Raw genomic sequence first — 12,500 nt, 5'->3', positions numbered from 1 at the left:
TCAACATGCCATGCCACGGCCTCGGCCTCGGCCCGCATGCCTTGCTACGGCGTCGCCCAACATGCCATGCCACGGCCTCGGCCCGCAGGCCTTGCTACGGCGTCGCCCAACATGCAATGCCACGGCCTCGGCCCGCATGCCTTGCTACGGCGTCGCCCAACATGCCATGCCAGGGCCTCGGCCCGCATGCCGTGCCACGGCCTCGGCCCGCATGCCATGCCATGCCACGGCCCGCATGTCTTGCCACGGCGTTGCCAAACATGCCATGCCACGGCCTCGGCCCGCATGCCATGCCACGGCGTCGCCCAACATGCCATGCCACGGCCACGGCCCGCATGCCATGCCACGGCCTCGGCCCGCATGCCTTGCTATGGCGTTGCCCAACATGCCATGCCACGGCCTCGGCCCGCATGCCATGCCACGGCCTCGGCCCGCATGACATGCCACGGCCTCGGCCCGCATGACATGCCACGGCCTCGGCCCGCATGCCATGCCACGGCCTCGGCCCGCATGCCATGCCACGGCCTCGGCCCGCATGCCATGCCACGGCCTCGGCCCGCATGCCATGCCACGGCCTCGGCCCGCATGCCTTGCCACGGCGTTGCCCAACATGCCACGCCACGGCCTCGGCCCGCATGCCATGCCATGCCACGGCCCGCATGTCTTTGCCACGGCGTTGCCAAACATGCCATGCCACGGCCTCGACCAGCATGCCATGCCACGGCGTCGCCCAACATGCCAGGCCACGGCCACGGCCCGCATGCCATGCCACGGCCTCGGCCCGCATGCCTTGCTACGGCGTTGCCCAACATGCCATGCCACGGCCTCGGCCCGCATGCCTTGCCACCGCGTTGCCCAGCATGCCATGCCACCGCGTTGCCCGTCGTGCCATGCCTTAGCCTTGGCCAACATGTCGAGCCACGGCCTCGGCCCGCATGCCATGCTACGGCGTCGCCCAACATGCCATGCCACGGCCTCGGCCCGCATGCCATGCCACGGCCTCGGCCCGCATGCCATGCCACGGCCTCGGCCCGCATGACATGCCACGGCCTCGACCCGCATGCCATGCCACGGCCTCGGCCCGCATGCCCTGCCACGGCGTTGCCCAACATGCCATGCCACGTCCTCGGCCCGCATGCCATGACATGCCACGGCCCGCATGTGTTGCCACGGCGTTGCCAAACATGCCATGCCACGGCCTCGGCCCGCATGCCATGCCACGGCGTCGCCCAACATGCCATGCCACGGCCACGGCCCGCATGCCTTGCTACGGCGTTGCCCAACATGCCATGCCACGGCCTCGGCCCGCATGCCTTGCCACGTTGTTGCCCAACATGCCATGCCACGGCCTCGGCCCGCATGCCATGCCATGCCACGGCCCGCATGTCTTGCCAAGGCGTTGCCAAACATGCCTTGCCACGGCCTCGGCCCGCATGCCATGCCACGGCGTCGCCCAACATGCCATGCCACGGCCTCGGCCCGCATGCCTTGCAACGGCGTCGCCCAACATGCCATGCCACGGCCTCGGCCCGCATGCCATGCCACGGCCTCGGCCCGCATGCCATGCCACGGCCTCGGCCCGCATGACATGCCACGGCCTCGGCCCGCATGACATGCCACGGCCTCGGCCCGCATGCCATGCCACGGCCTCGGCCCGCATGCCTTGCCATGGCGTTGCCCAACATGCCACGCCACGGCCTCGGCCCGCATGCCATGCCATGCCACGGCCCGCATGTCTTGCCACGGCGTTACGAAACATGCCATGCCACGGCCTCGGCCCGCATGCCATGCCACGGCGTCGCCCAACATGCCATGCCACGGCCACGGCCCGCATGCCATGCCACGGCCTCGGCCCGCATGCCTTGCTACGGCGTTGCCGAACATGCCATGCCAAGGCCTCGGCCCGCATGCCTTGCCACCGCGTTGCCCAGCATGCCATGCCACCGCGTTGCCCGTGGTGCCATGCCTTAGCCTTGGCCAACATGTCGAGCCACGGCCTTGCCCAACATGCCATGCCACGGCCTCGGCCCGCATGCCTTGCTACGGCGTCGCCCAACATGCCATGCCACGGCCTCGGCCCGCATGCCATGCCACGTCCTCGGCCCGCATGCCATGCCACGGCCTCGGCCCGCATGCCATGCCCCGGCTTCGGCCCGCATGCCATGCCACGGCCTCGGCCCGCATGACATGCCACGTCCTCGGCCCGCATGCCATGCCACGGCCTCGGCCCGCATGCCTTGCTACGGCCACGGCCTCGGCCCGCATGCCATGACATGCCACGGCCCGCATGTCTTGCCACGGCGTTGCCAAACATGCCATGCCACGGCCTCGGCCCGCATGCCATGCCACGGCGTCGCCCAACATGCCATGCCACGGCCTCGGCCCGCATGCCTTGCCACCGCGTTGCCCAGCATGCATTGCCACCGCGTTGCCCGGCTTGCCATGCCTTAGCCTTGGCCAACATGTCGAGCCACGGCCTCGGCCCGCATGCCTTGCTACGGCGTTGCCCAACATGCCATGCCACGGCCTCGGCCCGCATGCCTTGCCACCGCGTTGCCCAGCATGCCATGCCACCGCGTCGCCCGGCGTGCCATGCCTTAGCCTTGGCCAACATGTCGAGGCACGGCCTCGGCCTGCATGCCTTGCTACGGCGTCGCCCAACATGCCATGCCACGGCCTCGGCCCGCATGCCATTCCACGGCAGCGGCCCGCATGCCTTGCCACGGCGTTGCCCAACATGCCATGCCACGGCCTCGGCCCGCATGCCATCCCATGCCACGGCCCGCATGTCTTGCCACGGCGTTGCCAAACATGCCATGCCACGGCCTCGGCCCGCATGCCATGCCACGGCGTCGCCCAACATGCCATACCCCGGCCACGGCCCGCATGCCATGCCACGGCCTCGGCCCGCATGCATTGCTACGGCGTTGCCCAACATGCCATGCCACGGCCTCGGCCCGCATGCCTTGCCACCGCGTTGCCCAGCATGCCATGCCACCGCGTTGCCCGGCGTGCCATACCTTAGCCTTGGCCAACATGTCGAGCCACGGCCTCGGCCCGCATGCCTTGCTACGGCGTCGCCCAACATGCCATGCCACGGCCTCGCCCCGCATGCCATGCCACGGCCTCGCCCCGCATGCCATGCCACGGCCTCGGCCCGCATGACATGCCACGGCCTCGGCCCGCATGCCATGCCACGGCCTCGGCCCGCATGCCTTGCCACGGCGTTGCCCAACATGCCACGCCACGGCCTCGGCCCGCATGCCATGCCATGCCACGGGCCGCATGTCATGCCACGGCGTTGCCAAACATGCCATGCCACGGCCCCGGCCCGCATGCCTTGCTACGGCGTCGTCCAACATGCCATGCCACGGCCTCGGCCCGCATGCCATGCCACGGCCTCGGCCCGCATGCCATGCCACGGCCTCGGCCCGCATGCCTTGCCACGGCGTTGCCCAACATGCCATGCCACGGCCCGCATGTCTTGCCACGGCGTTGCCAAACATGCCATGCCACGGCCTCGGCCCGCATGCCATGCCACGGCGTCGCCCAACATGCCATGCCGCGGCCACGGCCCGCATGCCATGCCACGGCCTCGGCCCGCATGCCTTGCTACGGCGTTGCCCAACATGGCATGCCACGGCCTCGGCCCGCATGCCATGCCACGGCCTCGGCCCGCATGTCTTGCCACGGCGTTGCCAAACATGCCATGCCACGGCCTCGGCCCGCATGCCATGCCACGGCGTCGCCCAACATGCCATGCCGCGGCCACGGCCCGCATGCCATGCCACGGCCTCGGCCCGCATGCCTTGCTACGGCGTTGCCCAACATGGCATGCCACGGCCTCGGCCCGCATGCCATGCCACGGCCTCGGCCCGCATGTCTTGCCACGGCGTTGCCAAACATGCCATGCCACGGCCTCGGCCCGCATGCCATGCCACGGCGTCGCCCAACATGCCATGCCACGGCCACGGCCACGGCCCGCATGCCATGCCACGGCCTCGGCCCGCATGCCTTGCTACGGCGTTGCCCGACATGCCATGCCACGGCCTCGGCCCGCATGCCTTGCCACCGCGTTGCCCAGCATGCCATGCCACCGCGTTGCCCGGCGTGCCATGCCTTAGCCTTGGCCAACATGTCGAGCCACGGCCTCGGCCCGCATGCCTTGCTACGGCGTCGCCCAACATGCCATGCCACGGCCTCGGCCCGCATGCCATGCCACGGCCTCGGCCCGCATGCCTTGGTACGGCGTCGCCCAACATGCCATGCCACGGCCTCGACCCGCATTACATGCCACGGCCTCGGCCCGCATTACATGCCACGGCCTCGGCCCGCATGACATGCCACGGCCTCGGCCCGCATGCCATGCCACGGCCTCGGCCCGCATGCCATGCCATGCCACGGCCCGCATGTCTTGCCACGGCGTTGCCAAACATGCCATGCCACGGCCTCGGCCCGCATGCCATGCCACGGCGTCGCCCAACATGCCATGCCACGGCCACGGCCCGCATGCCATGCCACGGCCTCGGCCCGCATGCCTTGCTACGGCGTTGCCCAACATGCCATGCCACGGCCTCGGCCCGCATGCCTTGCCACCGCGTTGCCCAGCATGCAATGCCACCGCGTTGACCGGCGTGCCATGCCTTAGCCTTGGCCAACATGTCGAGCCACGGCCTGGGCCAAACTTGCCATGACACGGCCTCGGCCCGCATGCCATGCCACGGCCTCGGCCCGCATGCCTTGCTACGGCGTCGCCCAACATTCCATGCCACGGCCTCGGCCCGCATGCCAAGCCACGGCCTCGGCCCGCATGACATGCCACGGCCTCGGCCCGCATGCCTTGCCACGACGTCGCCCAACTTGCCATGCCACGGCCTCGGCCCGCATGCCATGCCACGGCCTCGGCTCGCATGACATGCCACGGCCTCGGCCCGCATGCCTTGCTACGGCGTCGCCCAACATGCCATGCCACGGCCTCGGCCCGCATGCCATGCCACGGCCTCGGCCCGCATGACATGCCACGGCCTCGGACCGCATGCCTTGCTACGGCGTCGCCCAACATGCCATGCCACGGCCCCGGCCCGCATGCCTTGCCACCGCGTTGCCCGGCATGCCATGCCACCGCGTTGCCCGGCGTGCCATGCCTTAGCCTTGGCCAACATGTCGTGCCACGGCCTCGGCCCGCATGCCATGCCATGCCACGGCCCGCATGTCTTGCCACGGCGTTGCAAACATGCCATGCCATGGCCTCGGCCCGCATGCCTTGCTACGGCGTCGCCCAACATGCCATGCCACGGCCTCGGTCAGCATGCCATGCCATGGCACCGCCTTGTCCAGCACGCCGTGCCGCAGCGTTGGCCAGCATGCCTTGGCCGGCATGCCATGCCAATGCCTTGGGCCAACATGGCGTGCCACGGGCTGGGCCATGCCGGTCCGTTGCCCGGCATGCCACGGCCGTGGCGGCATGGCAAGCCACGGCCTCGGCCAGCATGCCATGCCCCGGCCTCGCCCAGCATGCCATGGCACGGTCTTGGTCAGCATGCCATGCCATGGCACCGCCTTGTGCAACGTTGGCCAGCATGCCTTGGCCGGCATGCCATGCCAATGCCTTGGGCCAACATGGCGTGCCACGGGCTGGGCGAGCATGGCATGCCACGGGCTAGGCGAGCATGCCACGCCACGGCCTTGGCTAGCAGCAAGGCATGCCACGGCCTCGGCGAGCATGCCATGCCATGCCAAGGCCAAGGCCAAGGCCAAAGCCAAGGCCAAGGCCAAGGCCAAGGCAGTGGGCAAGGCCAAGTCCCTGTGCAAGGCATGGCCAAGGCCAAGGCCATGGCATGCCACCGCCTCGATCGATCTTTTTGAACATGATTCTTTTATAATCTTACCCAAACCGTGCAACACAATTAAAAATGCACTACAATCAATTTTAAATGTCATTCCCTATTTTTTTGCAATTTTTCTGGAGCTTTTCGAATTTTTAAAGCCCTTATTTGGCATAAAAAAATCAAAATAAAATAAAAAAAATGAAAAAAATAATTTAATAATTTCTATAATTACTAGTGAATCATCCTTTAATTATGGGAATTTTTCCATAATTTTTTGACCATTTTTATTAATTTTTATTATTTTTTAAGTATTAATATCGAAATAAATTAAAATAAAATATTTTCGGTAAAAAACTATTTTTTTTAATTTTTTTTATGGTGTATTAAATTATTTCCTACAACTTTCATGTTGAAAGTTTTGGCAAAAAACCATTACTTTTTAAAAAAACCCCATTATGACTCCTCGAACATGCTTGATGTTTCCTCCTGCCAGACTGAAAAGGGCTTAACAGGCTATTATAAGGGGGGGGCACCTCCCTTGCCCAGGGCAAGGCAGTGGCAGGTACGCCCCATGTTGGGCGCGGCCTGGGCTGCGGCCTTGGGTTACATGCACTGCGGCTCGACCGCGGCCTGGGCTGCGGCCTGGGGCGGCTCGGCCGCGGCCTTGGGCGGCCTGGACCGCGGCCTTGCGCGGCCTTGCGCGGCCTGGGCGCGGCCTTGCGCGGCCTGGGCGCGGCCTTGGGCAGCATGGCGTGGCATCCGCGCGGGCGTGGGCGGCCTGGCATGCGCGCGGCATGGGCAGCACGGCATGGCATGCGCACGGCCTGGGCGGCCTGGCATGCAGCCGGCCTGGCATGCCCGCGGCGTGGGCAGCACGGCATGGCATGCGCACGGCCTGGGCGGCCTGGCATGCAGCTGGCCTGGGCAGCACGGCATGGCATGCGCACGGCCTGGGCGGCCTGGCATGCAGCCGGCCAGGGCAGCCTGGCCTGGCATGCCCGCGGCGTGGGCAGCGTGGCCTGTGCGAATACCGCGCGCGTGGTCTTTTGACCACGGTGCGCGTGTTGCGCGCATGGTCGCGCACGCCTTTGCACGCCTTCGCACGCAACGCACGTCTAGTGATAAGAACCGCAGCCAAGGCAGCCCAGCCCCAAGGCCATGGCCAGCAGCATGGCATGCCACGGCCAAGGCAGGCCAGCCAAAGCCAGCAGCATGCCATGCCAAGGCCAAGGCCAGCAGCATGCCATGCCACGGCCAAGGCAGCCCAGCCAAAGCCAGCAGCTTGCCATGCCAAGGCCTAGGCCAGCAGCATGCCATGCCAAGGCCAAGGCCAGCAGCATGCCATGCCACGGCCAAGGCAGCCCAGCCAAGGCCAGCAGCATGCCATGCCACGGCCAAGGCAGCCCAGCCAAAGCCAGCAGCTTGCCATGCCAAGGCCAAGGCCAGCAGCATGCCATGCCACGGCCAAGGCAGCCCAGCCAAAGCCAGCAGCATGCCATGCCAAGGCCAAGGCCAGCAGCATGCCATGCCACGGCCAAGGCAGCCCAGCCAAAGCCAGCAGCATGCCATGCCAAGGCCTAGGCCAGCAGCATGCCTTGCCACGGCCAAGGCAGGCCTGCCAAAGCCAGCAGCATGCCATGCCAAGGCCAAGGCCAGCAGCATGCCATGCCACGGCCAAGGCAGCCCAGCCAAAGCCAGCAGCTTGCCATGCCAAGGCCTAGCCCAGCAGCATGCCATGCCACGGCCAAGGCAGCCCAGCCAAAGCCAGCAGCATGCCATGCCAAGGCCAAGGCCAGCAGCATGCCATGCCACGGCCAAGGCAGCCCAGCCAAGGCCAGCAGCATGCCATGCCACGGCCAAGGCAGCCCAGCCAAAGCCAGCAGCTTGCCATGCCAAGGCCAAGGCCAGCAGCATGCCATGCCACGGCCAAGGCAGCCCAGCCAAAGCCAGCAGCATGCCATGCCAAGGCCTAGGCCAGCAGCATGCCTTGCCACGGCCAAGGCAGGCCTGCCAAAGCCAGCAGCATGCCATGCCAAGGCCAAGGCCAGCAGCATGCCATGCCACGGCCAAGGCAGCCCAGCCAAAGCCAGCAGCATGCCATGCCAGGGCCTAGGCCAGCAGCATGCCATGCCACGGCCAAGGCAGCCCAGCCAAAGCCAGCAGCATGCCATGCCAAGGCCAAGGCCAGCAGCATGCCATGCCAAGGCCTAGGCCAGCAGCATGCCATGCCACGGCCAAGGCAGCCCAGCCAAAGCCAGCAGCATGCCATGCCAAGGCCAAGGCCAGCAGCATGCCATGCCACGGCCAAGGCAGCCCAGCCAAAGCCAGCAGCATGCCATGCCAAGGCCTAGGCCAGCAGCATGCCATGCCACGGCCAAGGCAGCCCAGCCAAAGCCAGCAGCATGCCATGCCAAGGCCAAGGCCAGCAGCATGCCATGCCACGGCCAAGGCAGCCCAGCCAAAGCCAGCAGCATGCCATGCCAAGGCCTAGGCCAGCAGCATGCCATGCCACGGCCAAGGCAGCCCAGCCAAAGCCAGCAGCATGCCATGCCAAGGCCAAGGCCAGCAGCATGCCATGCCAAGGCCTAGGCCAGCAGCATGCCATGCCACGGCCAAGGCAGCCCAGCCAAAGCCAGCAGCATGCCATGCCAAGGCCAAGGCCAGCAGCATGCCATGCCACGGCCAAGGCAGCCCAGCCAAAGCCAGCAGCATGCCATGCCAAGGCCTAGGCCAGCAACATGCCATGCCACGGCCAAGGCAGCCCAACCAAAGCCAGCAACATGCCATGCCAAGGCCAAGGCCAGCAGCATGCCATGCCACGGCCAAGGCAGCCCAGCCAAAGCCAGCAGCATGCCATGCCAAGGCCTAGGCCAGCAGCATGCCATGCCACGGCCAAGGCAGGCCTGCCAAAGCCAGCAGCATGCCATGCCAAGGCCAAGGCCAGCAACATGCCATGCCAAGGCCAAGGCAGCCCAGCCAAAGCCAGCAGCATGCCATGCCAAGGCCTAGGCCAGCAGCATGCCATGCCACGGCCAAGGCAGCCCAGCCAAAGCCAGCAGCATGCCATGCCAAGGCCTAGGCCAGCAGCATGCCATGCCACGGCCAAGGCAGCCCAGCCAAAGCCAGCAGCATGCCATGCCAAGGCCAAGGCCAGCAGCATGCCATGCCACGGCCAAGGCAGCCCAGCCAAAGCCAGCAGCATGCCATGCCAAGGCCTAGGCCAGCAGCATGCCATGCCACGGCCAAGGCAGGCCTGCCAAAGCCAGCAGCATGCCATGTCAAGGCCAAGGCCAGCAGCATGCCATGCCACGGCCAAGGCAGCCCAGCCAAAGCCAGCAGCATGCCATGCCATGGCCTAGGCCAGCAGCATGCCATGCCACGGCCAAGGCAGGCCAGCCAAAGCCAGCAGCATGCCATGCCAAGGCCTAGGCCAGCAGCATGCCATGCCACGGCCAAGGCAGGCCAGCCAAAGCCAGCAGCATGCCATGCCAAGGCCAAGGCCAGCAGCATGCCATGCCACGGCCAACGCAGCCCAGCCAAAGCCGGCGGCATGCCATGCCAAGGCCAAGGCCAGCAGCATGCCATGCCACGACCAAGGCTGCCAGCCAAAGCCAGCAGCGTGCCATGCCAAGGCCTAGGCCAGCAGCATGCCATGCCACGGCCAAGGAAGCCCAGCCAAAGCCAGCAGCTTGCCATGCCAAGGCCTAGGCCAGCAGCATGCCATGCCACGGCCAAGGCAGCCCAGCCAAAGCCAGCAGCATGCCATGCCAAGGCCAAGGCCAGCAGCATGCCATGCCACGGCCAAGGCAGCCCAGCCAAAGCCAGCAGCATGCCACGCTAAGGCCAAGGCCAGCAGCATGCCATGCCACGGCCAAGGCCAAGGCCAAGGCAGCCCATCCGAAGCCAGCAACATTCCATGGCAAGGCCAACGCAGCCCAGCCAAAGCCGGCGGCATGCCATGCCAAGGCCAAGGCCAGCCGCATGTCTTGCCACGGCCTTGTCCCGCAACGTGGCGTGCCTTTGCCTTGGGCTAGAACATCGCATGCCACGCCCTTGGCAAGCAATCCTGTCCCTCGTGTAATTGCCATTTGGTTTGGCTTTGAATTACGTATATGTTGCCCTGCGAAATGCTTGTCCCTCGGGTAATAGCCGTTTGGTTGCCTTTGACTTGCGAACCCGTTGCTAGTGCTTTCCCCAGTGGAAGCTTGTTGGGAAAAGTATGTCCCTCGGAAGTTGCCTGTTGCGTTTGTTATTTGCATTCGAGCTATCCGATGCTTGCTGGGTTTCTCTAAGAGTTTTTGCACGTTCGTCGGGCTTTTTAATTATTTATTTACTCATAAAAATTATAATAAAATAAATTAAAAATAAAAAAATAATTAAAAAAATTACTATAATTACTAGTGCCTCATCTTATAATTGTTGGAATTTTTCTAGAATTTTTTGAGTATTTTTAGTAATTTTTATTATTTTTTAAGTATTAAAATTGAAATAAATTAAAATAAAATATTCCGGTGGCCAAATATTTTTTTATAATTTTTTTTATGGTGTATTAAATTATTTCATACAACTTTCATGTTGAAAGTTTTGGCAAAAAACCATTACTTTTTAAAAAAACCCCATTATGACTCCTCGAACATGCTTGATGTTTCCTCCTGCCAGATTGAAAAGGGCTTAACAGGCTATTATAAGGGGGGGGCACCTCCCTTAAGGCTGGCCAGCATGGCCAGGCCACAGGCCACGCCTATGCCTAGGCGGGCGCTTGGCACATGTCATCGCTTGGCTTGTGGCATTGGCTTGTGGCATCGAAACTACATAGCCAAGCACGGGATGCGTCGAGTGGCGGCCCGCGGCGGTGGCGGTGGCACGTTGGCCTAGGCCAGCATGCCATGCCACAGCCTTGGCCAGCAACATGGCATGCCAAAGCCTTGGCCAGCAACATGGCATGCCAAAGCCTTGGCCAGCAGCATGCCATGCCTTGGCCTTGGCAAGCATGTCATGCCACGGCCTTGGCCAGCAGCATGCCATGCCACGGCCTTGGCCAGCAGCATGCCATGCCACGGCCTTGGCCAGCAGCATGCCATGCCCCGGCCTTGGCCAGCAGCATGCCATGCCACGGCCTTGGCCAGCAGCATGCCATGCCACAGCCTTGGCCAGCAACATGGCATGCCAAAGCCTTGGCCAGCAGCATGCCATGCCTTGGCCTTGGCAAGCATGTCATGCCACGGCCTTGGCCAGCAGCATGCCATGCCACGGCCTTGGCCAGCAGCATGCCATGCCACGGCCTTGGCCAGCAGCATGCCATGCCACAGCCTTGGCCAGCAACATGGCATGCCATGCCACAGCCTTGGCCAGCAACATGGCATGCCAAAGCCTTGGCCAGCAGCATGCCATGCCTTGGCCTTGGCAAGCATGTCATGCCACGGCCTTGGCCAGCAGCATGCCATGCCACGGCCTTGGCCAGCAGCATGCCATGCCACGGCCTTGGCCAACAGCATGCCATGCCACCGCCTTGGCCAGCAACATGGCATGCCAAAGCCTTGGCCAGCAGCACGCCATGCCCCGGCCTTGGCAAGCTTGTCATGCCACGGCCATGGCCAGCAGCGTGCTATGCCCCGGCCTTGGCCAGCAGCTTGCCATGCCACGACCTTGGCCAGCAGCTTGCCATGCCCCGGCCTTGGCCAGCATGTCATGCCACGGCCTTGGCCAGCAGCATGCCATGCCACGGCCTTGGCCAGCAGCATGCCATGCCGCGGCCTTGGCCGGCAGCATGCCATGCCGCGGCCTTTGCCGGCAGCATGCCATGCCGCGGCCTTTGCCAGCAGCATGGCAAGCCCAAGCCTTGGTCAGCAGCAGCATGCCATGCCAATGCCTTGGCCAGCAGCATGCCTTGCCACGGCCTCGTCCAGCAGCATGGCATGCCACGCCACGGCCTCGGCCATCAGCATGCCTTGCCACGGCCTCGGCCATCAGCATGCCTTGCCACGGCCTTGTCCAGCAGCATGGCATGCCCGGCCTTGGCCAGCAGCATGTCATGCCACGGCCTTGGCAAGCATGCCAAGCCACGGCCTTGGCAAGCATGCCATGTCCCTCGGGTAATTGTACAAGTTGCCTTGCGAAATGCATGTCCCTCGGTTAAATTGCCATTTGGTTGGCTTTGGCGTGCGAACGAGTTGCCTGTGCTTTCCTTGTGGAAGCTTGTTGCGAGAAGTATGTCCCTCGAAAGTTGCCTGTTGCGTTTGTTATTTGCATTCGCGCTAACCGGTGCTTGCTCGGCCTCTCTAAATGTTTTTGCGCGTTCGTCGGGCTTCTTGGTCCTTTGGGGGGTGATTCGTTTTGGGGGGCTGGTGCACAGTGTACGTCGTGGCGTGTGAGTTGTGTTCGGTTTGTGCGAGTTGGACGGATCCCTGCCTGTGCAGCGAACTCCACTGGTGCATTCCTCCATGTCCCTCGGGTTGTCTTCGACTCGCCTTCGGGTTGCTTGCGCTTCCCTAGTGGAAGGTGCCTTGCGAAAAGCGTGTCCCTCGGGTAATTGCCATTTGGTTGGCTTTGACGTTCGAACGAGTTGCCTATGCTTTCCTAGTGGAAGCTTGTTGCGAAAAGTATGTCCCTCGAAAGTTGCCTGTTGCGTTTGTTATTCGCATTCGCGCTAACCGGTGCTTGCTCGGCCTCTCT

Source organism: Camellia sinensis, chromosome 12 (genome assembly GCF_055761805.1).
Source record: "Camellia sinensis isolate YWXY chromosome 12, ASM5576180v1, whole genome shotgun sequence".
In the NCBI taxonomy this organism is placed as follows: domain Eukaryota; kingdom Viridiplantae; phylum Streptophyta; class Magnoliopsida; order Ericales; family Theaceae; genus Camellia; species Camellia sinensis.
Note: the sequence above shows the minus strand (reverse complement) of the source record.